This window comes from Thermobia domestica, chromosome 8 (genome assembly GCF_964235325.1).
Source record: "Thermobia domestica chromosome 8, izTheDome1.hap1.1, whole genome shotgun sequence".
Classification (NCBI taxonomy): Eukaryota; Metazoa; Arthropoda; class Insecta; order Zygentoma; family Lepismatidae; genus Thermobia; species Thermobia domestica.
Window position 1 is genome coordinate 97574264 of NC_137461.1, and position 15058 is coordinate 97589321.

The window sequence follows — 15058 nt, forward strand, 5'->3', positions numbered from 1 at the left end:
ACCGTTTCTAACCAGAAATTTGGCAAGACTGAGTTGCAAATTCATTGGTTCACGAGAGACGGTACGTGATTGGTCGACGTGAGAGCACGCTCAAAGCCAAACGTTAATTCGACTGCCGCGTATTTTATAATACAATACCCACAATGTAATGTGTAAGCTAATAATTGCTATGTAGCCTAATATGTACTAATTGATCTTGAAAAAGATGCAATATTTTTATTTACTTAGGTTATCTTGACGAAACATACAAACATATTAGAAGACACTACTTTCAATTTCTCACTGCAAAGGCATCCGAAGAATATTATTCCAAGGAAGTTGGAGTTTTGTATACTTAAACACACAACAGAAAAAAAATAACTATATATACTACTATGGAAATAGCCTTAAGTAGTTCAATCGCAGTAGCTTGCTCGTTACCACAGTCGAGAATTAAGCTTTAAGGAATTAGACACACTGATTACATAAACATTTAGACAAGACAGTAAATAGAGAAACGCTTGCGCGTTAGACTGAGCCTTACAGATTCACTTGTGTATGGCTTTGCCAAGTGTAAATTTTAAGTTATGTTTGCAGCCCTGATAGCTGTGACATATAAACCTATATATGTTAGACCAGATGTAAGAATGAAGGGTGTGCATAAAAGTAAGTGCTTCGATCTAAATTTCCATAATCGCACTTCTGTTGTCCATTCAATAACACTCTAGAGTCCAAAATTTAAAGAAAGGCCCTGAGGCGCTTTAGTATCTCAGATCCTCTGTTGTCATTCACAAAAAATTTAGGAGAAATAACTAGCAAGATGAATGTATGAGGAGTTCACTTATGTTGCTGCTCAACAGATGTAACTTATATATCAACATAATACAACAATGAAAATTTGCTGGTTCCTCGATTGAAAGATTGCTTCAGAATTGTCATTAATACGTAATATAAGGCTAGCCTTAAAATTTCTATACATTAGCACCATCTATGATAACCTATCTTTCAAGGTAAGCACAGTTATGGTCGCGAGCGAAAGCACATTTGAACCATATATATATATATCTTTCACTTTGAAAAACATTGATGGAATAAATTAACCCATTCATTCCAAATAAAGTCACATAACGTTTTTGTTTTGTAACTTAGGAACGGAATAGATTGATTTATTTCATAACTTTTCGAAGTTATAAGTACAAAAAGTGAGGTGTATGGTGCTAATGTAGCTTTTGGTTACGTATTAATGATAACTCTGTCAAAGATTGCAATCTAGGAACTAGTAAGTTTGCTATTTTTATATCCTTGGAAGGTTTAAAATCCTTAAAAGATAGGCTTATGACAGATGTGTCAATTTAAAAGAAATTTTAAGGCTAGCCTTATATTACATATTATTGGCAAGTCTGGAGTAACGTTGAAGTCGAGTAACGTTGGAGTCTGGAGTAACGTTGCTGTAACTTTGGTTAGGTCTGCAGTCGTGCAAATACAAGCTTAAGACAAGGCTACAGACCTATCCTTGAAGTCTTGAGTAAGGCCACTGAAAGGCTGGAATGCTATTACGGTAGGACGAAACAGGAGAACCCCGTGAAAAAGCCGACGAACATAATGTTGACCAACACAAAATCAGTTGGCCTGGAATTAAATCAGGAATCGTCGTATTAGAAGAGAGGGCTCTGCCATTTTTCAAAATAAAAGATCCAACTCATTTTTACTCTGCGGAATTGCTACCGAACTCGATAAAGACACGAACACGTAAACATCGAGAATACTTAACAATATCTCATGCTCTTAAGAGAAAAAACCCACGATGTGTATAGAATCACAATCGTAAACACCATCTGACATAAAGAAATTCCAATATAATGTTGTGTAGGAGTTTGATAGGGAATTAAATTTCAGCGATTGAGACACCCCAGTTGTAGTAACGAAGTAATTTCGGTGGTTACTCTACCACGTTTATTGTATCAGTTTCTACAGCAATGATATACTGTACGTCAACTAGTTTGAAAACTCTCACAAGTGTAGAAGAAGAAAATAGTTGCCGCACTATATATATATATATATGCTTACATGAATACTACTTCAAGTTTTATATAATTCTACTTTACAAATTCAGTGTCCAACACAGGAATATATTGCATAGCATGGTTTTGAACAATGTGCTATTTTCTTTTTTCTTTATTTTCCTTTTAACGACTTTAGTTTACCAAAATCTCCTTTAAACATGGTTTACTCTGTACGAGAGACATAAAATCTCAAGAACTGCTTGATGTATCATGAACTATTTTGGTCAAGAATATAGATGGTCAAACATTAGCTATAGAATTCGTTGATGGATATGATCCAACTATCACTAATTGATACATTTGATGTGATTTTCAGCTTCAGCAGCGAGAATATACCTAGGTATATGAGACGTGGACCTACAGCTTAAAGTGGGATCCAAATGATATTAGCTCCCGCCGGGAATCGAACCTGGATATCCTACGCCAAGTGCTCCTATGCTAACCACTTAACCACGAGGGAGCTCGTGGTCGCGGTAATGGTCTCGGTATTTGGTGCGAGTTGCTCCAGGGTCCATTTTCTGATGGGAGAACTCGATCGAGAAGTTGTAAAAGCTATTTTCAGGATACCCATCCCGAGTCAGGTTTAGAGCTCATACGTGGCTAAGTGGTTGAGCTAAGCGAATTTTGAGTGAGAGACTCGGGTTCGATTCCCAGCGGGAGCTCATGTGGTTCGGATCTCACGTTAAACCATAGGTCCACGTCTCATATAGCCTCACTGCTGAAAGGGACACTAAACTGAAAATCCAATCCAATCCCGAGTCACATTTTTCCTGAGGTTTTCTAAATCATCAAAGGCAAATGCCGGGTTAGTACCTTACATACAGGTGTTCGAGTCTCCTTCATTCTTCCCCAGATTGTGTGTCTTCTGTCTTCTCTTATACGTGCGTCGAGGAATGTCTTCCCTTATACGTGAGGCCTTAAGGACATGGATCCCGGTTAGGAGCGCACCCACGTGGGAGTCCACCGGTTCCCGACCACCTCAAATTTTTTAACTCGACATATATTTCTATACTTCCTTTGTAAAACTGGTCTTGTTTAGCAAAGAAATGGGAGTGGCAGTACTACATAATTATTTATCGTCTTTTCAGATACAAAACAATACTGATTAATAGACACTTCCAAAAATTTGCATCCCTCCTAACAAAAATTTGTGGGTCCGGGCCTGATGCCGGTAATGTCCAAAAATAATTATAAATAAATAAATGATACAACAATGTGTAAGTTTGATAATAAAAAAAAAACTCATAAGTAATAAGCATCAAACCATGATAGAGAACGAAAATTAAAATTGAATCACGACAAGGAATAAAATATCCCTTATCATGAAGCTAATTTTCCATTTATTCGTACCAATAAACATTTCAGTCATTTCGACGTTTTCCCATAATGTTGAAAAATTTCAGCTTCTCAAGTACTCAAGGAAAAATATTGAAAAGATGCCAAATATGTGGTATGTTGTGAATTTAAGAAATATACTCACAGAACAGAATTCACTAGACGAATAATCCGTCGAAATGGAACAGGAAGAAAATATTACCATGTGCAATACTAGCAAGCACACTATGTAGATAGAATAGTACAATAATGGGAAAGACTACGTGGAAATATTGACTTTTTTCGTGTTGTATGCATGTTTATTTGACGTAATAAACGGTTCCGCTTCTTACATGTTATACTCATTGGAGTTCAGAATGATTTTTGGGGAAAAAACTATAATTACATATTCTGCTTTTGGCATTATTATTATTATTAGTAGTAGTAGTAGTAGTAATATTAACAACTTTCGTTGTATGTAATTTTAAATACATCAAAAGTAATATATGCAAATAACAACATTCAAGGAGTGTCTAACACTGGGAAGAGCTTTACTTTGTGCTAAAATTTGATGGAAACAGAATCATCATTCGAGGAAGACAGGGGAAGGGGCAATTGCCTTCCCTGAGTATTTTTTTTAACACATTGTATAATAATGTGCTAAGAAGAAAACATGTTAACTCTTATGACGATGGATAACCTCGCCCTCTCCTGGCAAAATCTGAACTGATGCTATTGAATGGAAATGAAGCAGTATAAAAGTTAAAGAATAAAATAATAAAAATATTAATTAAAAGAGGGTGACTGGATCATGGGATTGAAAAAAAAAAGATTTACCTCTAGAAAGTATGGCACAAGGCAAAGTTTCCAAATAAGCATTTTGACAGGATATTGTAGCTATTACGTAAAATACTTCCTATAACAGAGAACTTCTATATTTCCCTTTTCAAACTGTCCTCTGAATTCTTTTACTTTAGATCAAAACTCAGGACAATGATATAAAACAACATAAAGCCTTTAAATAGGCATACAGCAATTTTTTTAAAAAATAAATCAAATACAGGAAACTTTACTTTTAGCGATCCTTCTTGACAACCTAATTCTTTTTTTCAAATGCAATATTGATTCCCATCTGAAGATGTACGGGTCACACAAGCAACGCCTTCTCTTGGGCCATGAGTATTTATTTATTTGTAGTTTGTATTGGGAGGTGGGTAACAGGATTCATTCATTGATCGATTTTGGCTGTTTACAACACAAAATTAAAAAAAAATAAAAAACACAAAACAATACAAATAACACAAGAGAAATGCTTTCTACAACGAGAAATGAGGCGATAAAGTGTTGAAAAGACTTCTTGACTCTACGGTAATAGTGCAAAGAAAAGATCAGTGAGAATTGTGAGTGTCCCCAGCAGAGCTGGGGCGACTTTCAGTTTTGGCATGTAGCTGCGTAGCGTGTGTACTATGTTGGTCAGGTTTAAATCATTCTGAAGTTACAGAAGTTCTTTTATAGTTTGGATGATGTCTTCGGAGGATGAATCATCATCACGGGACGTCTTCGATGTTGAAGCTGCGATAGTGTGTGATATGGTAGGCTCAGGTCTTGAACTGGATGTGGCAGTGGTGTCTTGAAAAGGTGCTGAACGTGAGATTGTGCCTGCTGGTCTTGTTTTCCTTTTTGCTGGTAGGATTTGTTGTATCCGCGGACATCCGGGATAATTAGCAGAATGAGTACCTTTACAGTTGACATATTTCGCTGGTGTGTCTCTGTGTCTTGTTTTCGCATTAGTATGTTCAATGAGTGCCAGCGCACTTAACGCACTGAGTCAGAGCTTGGCAATTTGCTTGCGAATGCCCAAACCTTTGGTATTTGAAGCATTCCAAGTAATGCTTCTTTTATATTGGTTCTATGCGACCTTTCATTTGTAACAATAAGTCTTCTTTGAAGATTCCGGAGGCTTGTTGAGTCTTCTTCAATGTAATCAAGAATAGTGAGATGGTAACTTTTCTTTTCCCGCCTTCACGATTTTGGATTCGCATTTGTGAAACGAAGAACATTGGACAATCCTTCTCCTTGAGTGCTGTTGTGATGTCTTCAATGCTGGTATTACTTGGAAGATGGCAAATAACTGCTTTGATGGTCTCAGTTTTCCTCTTGATTTTGGTGGCATATTGTAGTTTGTTGTAAGAAGAAATGTTTTGCACAACTTCTTAATCTTCCTGAAGTTCGCTCTTAATTTTTGTGTATTCTTTCATGAATAGAAAAGTGACTTCTTTGCTGCAATCTTTAGTTATTAATTGTTGTAGTTTATATCCCTGGGTAGGAGGGCCATTATCCAAGTTTTGGTCATGTCTGAGGTAGTCTCCATATCATTTATTTTTTCATCCTTCCCAAGTTCAGTGTCTGGAATGGAAGCTTTTCTTGTGTCCTCCGTGGCTTCCGAAAGGACCTCATAGCTATTTGATGTTGGTATAGACGCAGGCGTCTGTGATGTTTTCAGTTTATTTCTTGATTTCGGCGCCATATTGTAGTTTGGTTGTAAGAACAAATGTTTTGCACGATTTCGCAATTTTTCTGAACCTTCCTTCTTCCTGCCACCCCCACTTATTACACAAATGTGAACTTAGCAGGACCACTTTCGAAAATTAAAAATATTTGCATACTATACGTTTGTACTGCGTTTGTTCCGGTTTGTGCCTTAAAAATATTTGTTTGTACCGGTCTCAAATTCGAAAAAATTGAAAAATAAAGTGGTTCTGCTAAGTTCACGTGAACATAGCAGAACTACAATACAAATTTCTACAAATCTGAATATTTTTCTGTACAAATCGTTTGTACCGGATTGTACCGTAAAAATTTTCGTTTGTACCGGTCTCAATTTCGAAAAAAATCGAAAAATAAAGTGGTCCTGCTAAGTTCATGTGACCACTTTATGTTTAGATTTTTTCGAATTTGAGACCGGTACAAACGAAAATTTTTACGGTACAAGCCGGTATAAACGCAATACAAACGTATAGTATGCAAACAGGGCCGTATCCAGGATTGTCTGAAGGGGGGGTGCACCAATGCTCCAGTAACTACCAAAATAATCAATCACATGGAAACTCTTCAGACATGTGACAATATTCTTTATCCCTGACAACATTGATATATTAGAAAGGAAAAAAAAAATATTTTAAAGGGTCGCAAGTGTTATGCAGGAAAAAATGTTCTTCTCTCATCCTGGCTTCCATTTTCTTCAGTACTTGACAAATGTTATGTTGTTTCACTTGATGAATCATTTTCCTTCAACCTTTTGAAATTCGACTTAAACTACTGCTTTTGAAAACTCTTCTTTCTTTTAAGCCGAAAAAGTTTCGGCAGATGGCATGAAGTTTCGAAAAGTGTTGCTGTTTTCACTGCTAGCATCTAATTTTAGATAAGTGTACATTTACAACGAAAGCGGGTGTATGAGTACCTCCCGAAAATCCGGCCCTATATTTATAATTTTGAAAAGTGGTCCTGCTAAGTTCACACACGTACTTAATGTTACTGTACGATGATACCGGAATTCCAACTTAAGAAATATGCCCTAAATGTTACTACGAAATAAATATATTAATTTATAGTGATGCTTTCAGAGTGCGTTTTTAAAACACGAGGCTCCGTGTTCAATTTGTTATGAAAGAACACTGAATGCACTACAGTAGCTCAGATACTACTTTAAGCTGTTGATTATGTCCTATATTTTGTAGCCTCCCTCCCGACAAAGCGCATATATACAAGCCAATCAATTAATTGAGATCAAGGGCGCTCTCTATTCATAATATATTTAAGCAACCAGAGTTCTTAACTATGAATAAATTCTTCGCTTTGAAGCGACCAGCAGGAATATATTAGAACGGTTTGTTTCTCATCTTATGGCTTCCCGCTGCAGGACTCTAATTTCGTTGGTTGTTGTGTAGCTCTTCTTACGCACTTAGTATAATTGTGTTCACGATCCCGTTCCCTTCCTCGAGAAAAGAATTATGTATCGTCCAGTGATAATTTCAGTGGGTGGCCCGCGGGAATTTTCTCCCCGGAACTACCTATATATATGGGTTCCCAGTACTTTCATATACCTGTACTTGTCACGCCCAGTGTATTGAAATTATGCCCCCCGGAGAAGATTGAAGATGAAAATTTTTGAGTTTAACGTCCCGTTCAGCAGCGAGGCTATATGAGACGTGGACCTACTGATTAACGTGGAATTCGAACCACATGAGCTCCCACCGGGAATCGAACCTTGGCCTCCCGCGGCAAAGGCGCGTACGCTAACCGCTTAGCCACGAAAAAGCTCCCGAAAAGATTGAAATCATCCAATGCTATCGACCACTTTGGATGTGGTGGGTAACGTGTTTTTCACATTCTTTTGATTTGCTTCTTTGTTAATGACTTAGGTCAAAGGCTAACAAACATTCTTATTGTGGTAGAAGGGAGTGACATCTAACTAGTTATTTCTTTAAGATCATTAAAGGTCTGAGTTTATGCCAACCCACAGAGGTCGTGGAAGTTCAGTGCCGTAGTACATAGGGTAATACAATAATACACAAACAAACATAAACAAATGATCATAGTAAATGAAATTAAGCATATATATATATATATATATATATATATATATATATATATATATATATATATATATATACATATATAATGAACATGGATCAAGAGGGGCACCGTTTCAGTGTGAGAGACATTCAAAAGGTAACGAAGGCACCGATATAATGTTGAATATTTCACGAATGTGGGACGATATCACTCGCAGGTCAAACGATTACACAGAAAGTCTCGCTCAACAAATACAATGACACGCATATGGGGGCAAAGCGATCGCCCGACAAATGGGCGTGCAGATGAAGAATATATGTGCGGTTTCTCCGTCTGTCTATACGGATTCTCAAATTCCTCATTACACGACGACCCTCTGTTACAAACTGCAAGTATTTGTCTTCTGCGATGTTCTGTGTAATATGACGACCCGACAGAGATATATTTCCGTGTTTGTAAGATATTCGGTATTATATCATCTCCTTCGCCGTCTTTTGAACCAGAGATGTGCGTCTACGCGTAAAAAACGATAGTTTACGTTTACGTGTCAACTATGCGTAGACAATGTAAACAACGTAGACTATGTAGAATATGTCAACAACACGTAATTTAATATGGCATCGTGGACAATAAAGGAGCTTTATTTTGTCGTTATCTTACGAAATTGCGTACAAAATAAAATGCCTAGACCAGCGAATAGTAACTTTCGAATACTTAGTTTCGTCTTGATGAAGGAAAATGAAAAATATTATGCATTTTGTAAAATATGCAAGAAAAATTGGCAAATATAGCAGATTCAAGACTGAAAGCCCACAGGTGAGAATTAGTTTTGTAAATTTCATTATAAAAGCAGTGCTCGAAGTGGAAAATCTAAGGAAGTGGTATGAAGACTAGCTCGGGAGAGTAATGCTCCCGGAAGTAGAAACGAGAAACACAGTTCTGATTGGTTGGCGTTATCCACTTCTTGCCACGTTGCATTAAAATAGCAAAATCAAACGCTTGCTGCTGTCGGCCTTCGTGGCCGAGTGGGCTAGCGCTAATACTAAAAGTCTGTTTGGGCGCGAGTTCAAACCCGGCCCGAGGAAAGTTTTTTTTTTACATTTTTATAACACTTATTAAATTAAAATAATATGAAAATAATACTTAAAAAGTTATTTATTTACTTTTTTGTAAATAAGTAGTTGTAGTACTTATGCCCTTGTACTCCATGATATTGGGCTCGTTTTGTTCCCCTTGTGCTTCATGATATAAATTTTCTGATCAACTTAAAACAACTGGCTAGGAATAGCGCGTAAAACAGCTGGCTAGAGTAGCGCGCGGGAAAACGTACTTCCGGGAGTATTACTCTCCCAAGCGGGTCGTGTGGTATGTGCAGAGCAGAGTAAACATAGAGATTAGATAATTCCCTCTACTTTTTATATGTTAGTCGTTTCCCTAATCTTTCGCTGCACCGAAGCAAAACAACTGAATGAGGAAATATGAACAAACGAGCAACGAAATTCTTTCTTACATTTGATAGTGGTTGTCTACATAGTCTACACGGGAAAAGGTGTAATGTAGATTACGTATAGATTACAGTAGACAATCGCGTAGACGTAAAATTATAGTTTACGGCACATCACTGTTTTGAACAACTCTCACTGTAAAATTGTGCTGCTTTCGATCCTTGTTCATTAAACATTTTCTTTCTTAATTTCATGCCTATTATCACCTCCTTCAGTTTGTCGGTGTATTATTGTAACTTCCTGTATAGTTAATTCTAATAAAATACTTTCGCCAAAAGATATGACTTTGACAAACGTCTCTTCTGTAGCCACTCATTTAAGACTGAAGAGTTTATAAGTATAATTAGCTGATAATTATGGGTCTTCGAGAATTTTACCTACCTAATGATCTTATACGGTAGATCTCTTAAGCTAACATATCTGTAGATCACTAGATAGCTACAAAGAAGGCATACACTGCTACAACCCACTCTCCTCTGATATGAATGAAAGCTTTAAAAAAAAATCAGTCGGACGCCAACGACCAACCTCAGTATGTTTGTATGCTTTTTAATAGCTTCTAGCATATGATGAAACATAGAAGCATCAAATACAATTTTATACTTTAGAAAAAGTATAATGTGTTTGGTGTGCAAATGTGAAATTTTTAGTTAGATTTTGAATAACGTTGCTACTGGAAGTACAACAAAATGACAGAAAGTAAAACAAAAAGCTGTCACAAGGCGACGTACGGTGGCGTGTTAGCTGAACTAACAAATCGATATTTTCCCAATCCTTTCACTACGTCGAGGAGATGAGACGTAGAAGTCACTCTCCACCCTATTTTAATGAAAAAAAAAAAAAAAAGAACATACTCACCGGTTTCCAAAACATCGTCTTATTTCCATAGGATTTTTCCTTCTTTTCTTTTTGGATTTTATTTTATATTTTCCTCCTTTTTACGTTGTTCCAGACAGATTCTAGTAAGGTTAGATAAACAACAAAAGTAAAAAGTAGTATTTCAAAATAGATTTATGAGTGCATTAGTAACACAACGGGAATTGTACTGCTATCGATAATGTACTTTGTACTGTGTCACGATTCTGTCTGCCCGAATGTTCTTCCCATTAGTAACATGACCAAGACGACGTTCTTTGCAAGTCCCACAAGTCCCATTCCTATGTCGCGAGACATTCAGGCTCACAATAGAATATCTGAGGGTAATGAAAACATCCATGTTATTTTCGTCAGATTTTAGTGGGGTGTGCCTATCACGATAAAATATTTGGATGTCCAAAACTTGTCCTATAATTATAACGCAAAATAACCCTAAATGTCCCACAAGATGACCCGTTTTCGAGACATAAGTGGATATCTGAATTTCCACAGGACGTGGAAGACTACTGGTAAAAATAGGACGTCCCGTGACATCTCTTTATTCTGGAACCGGCGTCTCTTGGAACGGCAAAGAATATCCTTGAGCTATGTTGGAGCCCATAACCTAGTTATCTAAAAATATCTAGAAGCGACTACTAGATCTTGGAGTAGGTATATATGATAATTACCTTCGTAGAATAGAAGGGCTTAGACTAGAGATAGAATTACCTTAGAGAACTGATAGAATAGGGATACAATAGTCTTGGAATAGAGATAGAATGATCTTAGAGTAGGAACAGAATAGTCGTAGTGTAGGGAAAGAATAGCCTTACAGTGGAGTATAATAACCTTAATAGAATAGACTTAAAGCAGAGGTACAATGGCATTTGACTATTGATATAGAATAGCCTTAGGGTAAGGATACGATGGTCTTAGAGTAGGAATAGCTAGCCTTAGAGTAGGGATACAATGACTTTTGCTTGAACAGGGATAGAATAGTCTTAGAGTAAGGATAGTCTGGCCTAGTAGCCTTAGAGTAAGGATACAGTGGTCTTTGAGTAGGGATAAAATTGCCTTAGCGCAGGGATGCAGTGGCATTTTTCTAGTGATAGAATAGCCTTGTAAGGATATGATGGTCTTAGAGCAAGGGTAGTTTAGCTTTAGAGTAGGGATACAGTGGCCTTAAGATTAGGGGTAAAGTAGTCAGGGTAGGGATACAGGTACAGTGGTCTTTGAGAGTAGGGATAGAGCATCCTTACCGCAGAGATACAATGGCATTTGCCTAGGGATAGAATAGCCTTAGAGTAAGGATATGATGGTCTTAGAGCAAGGGTAGTTTAGCTTTAGAGTAGGGATACAGTGGCCTTAAGAGTAGGGGTAAAGTAGTCAGGGTAGGGATACAGGTACAGTGGTCTTTGAGAGTTGGGATAGAACATTCTTAGCGGAGAGATACAATGGCATTTGCCTAGGGATAGAATAGCCTTAGAGTAAGGATATGATGGTCTTAGAGCAAGGGTAGTTTACCTTTAGAGTAGGGATACAGTGGCCTTAATATTAGGGGTAAAGTAGTCAGAGTAGGGATACAGGTACAGTGGTCTTTGAGAGTAGGGATAGAACATCCTTAGCGCAGAGATACAATGGCATTTGCCTAGGGATAGAATAGCCTTAGAGTAAGGGTACAATGGCTTTAGAGAAGAGAGAGAATATCCTTAGAGTAGGGACAAATTGGCCTTTAAGTTGGAATACAATAGCCTTCAATATGGGTACAACGGCCTTAGAGTAGGAATAAAATGGACGACAGACACGTATCCACGGGGGGGGGGCTCCCCTAAATTTTCTGTGGCCCCCTAAAAGTTCCATGGTAGGCTTGCAAATGAACTATAATATGGTTGTGTCGGCCCCCCTAACTTCTACCGCCCCCCTACATTTTTTGGCTGGCTACGGGCCTGATGGACGACATCCAAAACTGGAACTGAAGTGAAGAGTTAATAGTGTGAACTAGGACCCGAATACCGCATTACATAAGAACTAAGCAATTTTACTTTATTACGTTAAAAAAGAAAAAAAAATAACTTGCAGCAATCAATTCCAACGTCATTCAATCTCAAAATGTCATGGGAGTCGTCTTTTTTTTTTTCAGGGACAGGCAGTCAAATTATTTCAATTTCGACATCTTTATATATTTAGGCTATTCAGGGAGTTAAGCCAGGTTACTTCAAAGTCATCATTCTTTTATATATATATATATATATATATATATATATATATATATATATATATATATATATATATATATATATATATATATATATATATATATAGATATAGATATATAGATATATATAGATATATATATATATAGATATATATATAGATATATATATAGATATAGATATAGATATAGATATATATATAGGTATATATATAAAATACAATGTACGATCGAGAACAATCAGACTTATTTCTTGCAAATTAATATCTTTTGATGTTAAATAAGCACAATATAGCCTATTAAATTCTGAATACTGTTATTCACTCTGAAATAGAAATAAGTAGAGGAAGGTTATCAAAGAGCACGCACTTAATATTCATCTTGATAAAGCTCAAAAAATAATGAAGCAAAAATTATATAAATTGAATATAATTTTAATTGAAGGTTAAGCTACATTGTAAGAAATGGAAAACTTTACTACTAAATGTAGATATGGAGATATACGTTAAAAAGTGGAAAAAAACAAAAACAAATGCGTACTCTTAAGAACCACTGTCCCAAAGAGTGTGTTTCGTAATCCCTAAGAGGTCGCACTCAACACCTATCATACTTGAAACCCAAATCCCTTTCTTAAGACGAACACTGATCATGTCCCCATAGTTCACAATTAATCCACTGAACCCACTCCTCGTCAATTGGTTCTTCATACAATTCGTGACACATTGGGCTTGAAATTTGGTTGATCTCAGCTGCAGTTTTCTCTGTTGAAGTGGATGGTTCATTGAGATGATGAAAAAGTTTTCTCTTTGACTTAACATTTCCTTTGAGTCGTTTGCTCTGAAGGACCTTGTGAAATGGAGAACTAGTAAAAATTTCAGATCGACGTTTGGTATGCAGTTTGCCGTATTTCTTTTATTTCGGAAGAGGAATGATGTAACTAGGATGAACAGACGTGTTTGAAGTTGCAGCTTCTGTACGTGTATGACGTTTCTCTTTCTCTATGGTAGTCGGAAGCATGTTTCGCTCAACATCTTCCTTCGAAACACTTCTAGGATTTTCATTTTGATCATTTCCTTCGTTCATTTCCTCACTACTTAGGACGTCGTTGCTATACCATGAAAGGCAATAGCAAACCACCATGGATTCACCATGCCTGGGGAGTTTTGGGCAGAACGGAAGATCATCATAATTATAAATGTAATTTAAGAAATTCTGTAAGTTGAAAATACTTCTTATAGAAGATTTACAGTTGGTGCTTGAATCGAAGACAAACAATTGCAAATAATTCTACAATCCATTCAAACATTCTGTTACACTCCGCTTTCTAACTACATGGAATAACCATATAGTCTGTATGATGAATGCCGCTACCCACACACACTCTTAATGAAATTATCTCAAGGAGTACGCGCGCACTCTTTGGTAATTCACTAACGCGCACTCTTTGGGAAACAGCAGTCAATTCGAGTGAAATTCATCCAGGTGGCTGCACATGCAAGACCCCCGAAATAATGGGGGAAGACCCCCGAAACTAAGCCATGGTAAACAATTCTATCTACATTCATGTTTTCTACCATACAATAAAGGTACTGTAGTTAGCTATTATATCAGAGAAATTCCTTAACTAACAGTACTAAAATATTACATCAAGAATTCAAAAAAGTTATTTTTATCTGTATTTTCTGTTTGGAGCTATACATTAACCTCTGTTTTCTTCGTATCAACACTCACACAAAGACACATCAAACAGCGTAGCAATAATAATTCTGTGTGTTACCAATTCAGCGTAATTGGCGCTGCGTGCTCTTTGGTAACCCTCCTCTATTTTCTTATGAAAGCATAAACGTAGCTTTTATACAATTATTACTTACGTTCTACTTTACTTTTCCTCCTCCACTCTTCCGAACACTAACTTAGAGCGGTAAGGGTGCAAAATCGAGTTTGTTAATGACTGCATCTAGAAAAGTATATTCTTTTTACTTCTAAACTGCTCGAATAGTCTCACGACCAAAAGTTTACATAACGTCCCTTTTGTACTATGTATCATCATCATCATCATCATAGGTATTCTGGCTTTGTGGCTCCGCGTAGCATAGTCGCTAACGCTCTCGCCTTCAGTGAGGACACTCGACCGTAAAAAGTGTAAAACGCTTTTTCAGACCAGTTACCCTGAATGAGTTTCTCGTGGATTTTCCTCATTCACACCAGGCAATGCCGGGTTTGTTTCTAACTTATACGGAGGACATAATAATCGTGTCCTAACATTGTCACAATAATCGAAGGCTACATATTTCAAACAAACCAATCAAATATAATGCGACACGATAGACACTTGAGGAAGCCACCTAACCCGATAACTTATTTTCTGCTACAACTTCATTGCTGTATTCGACTGCAGTAGTCTACCATTCATCCAGAAATCACATGCTACTCTCGTCCCAAGTTGCTATTACGAAGGTGAACAAACAAAGTTGAGTGAAAAATATAGCAAGTGGTTAAAAATATTGTGGTTTACGTACAGTACGTAATAATTGCATTCCAATCTATCATATTTT

The 15058-nt window shown here is 36.9% G+C and overlaps 1 protein-coding gene across 2 annotated transcripts in view; it reads right to left on the bottom strand.

Annotated features, from left to right (window-relative positions):
- LOC145693098 (TWiK family of potassium channels protein 18-like) overlaps positions 1–15058 on the bottom strand; it is a 1093215-nt gene that overhangs the window by 140666 nt on the left and 937491 nt on the right. The window lies entirely within an intron of this gene.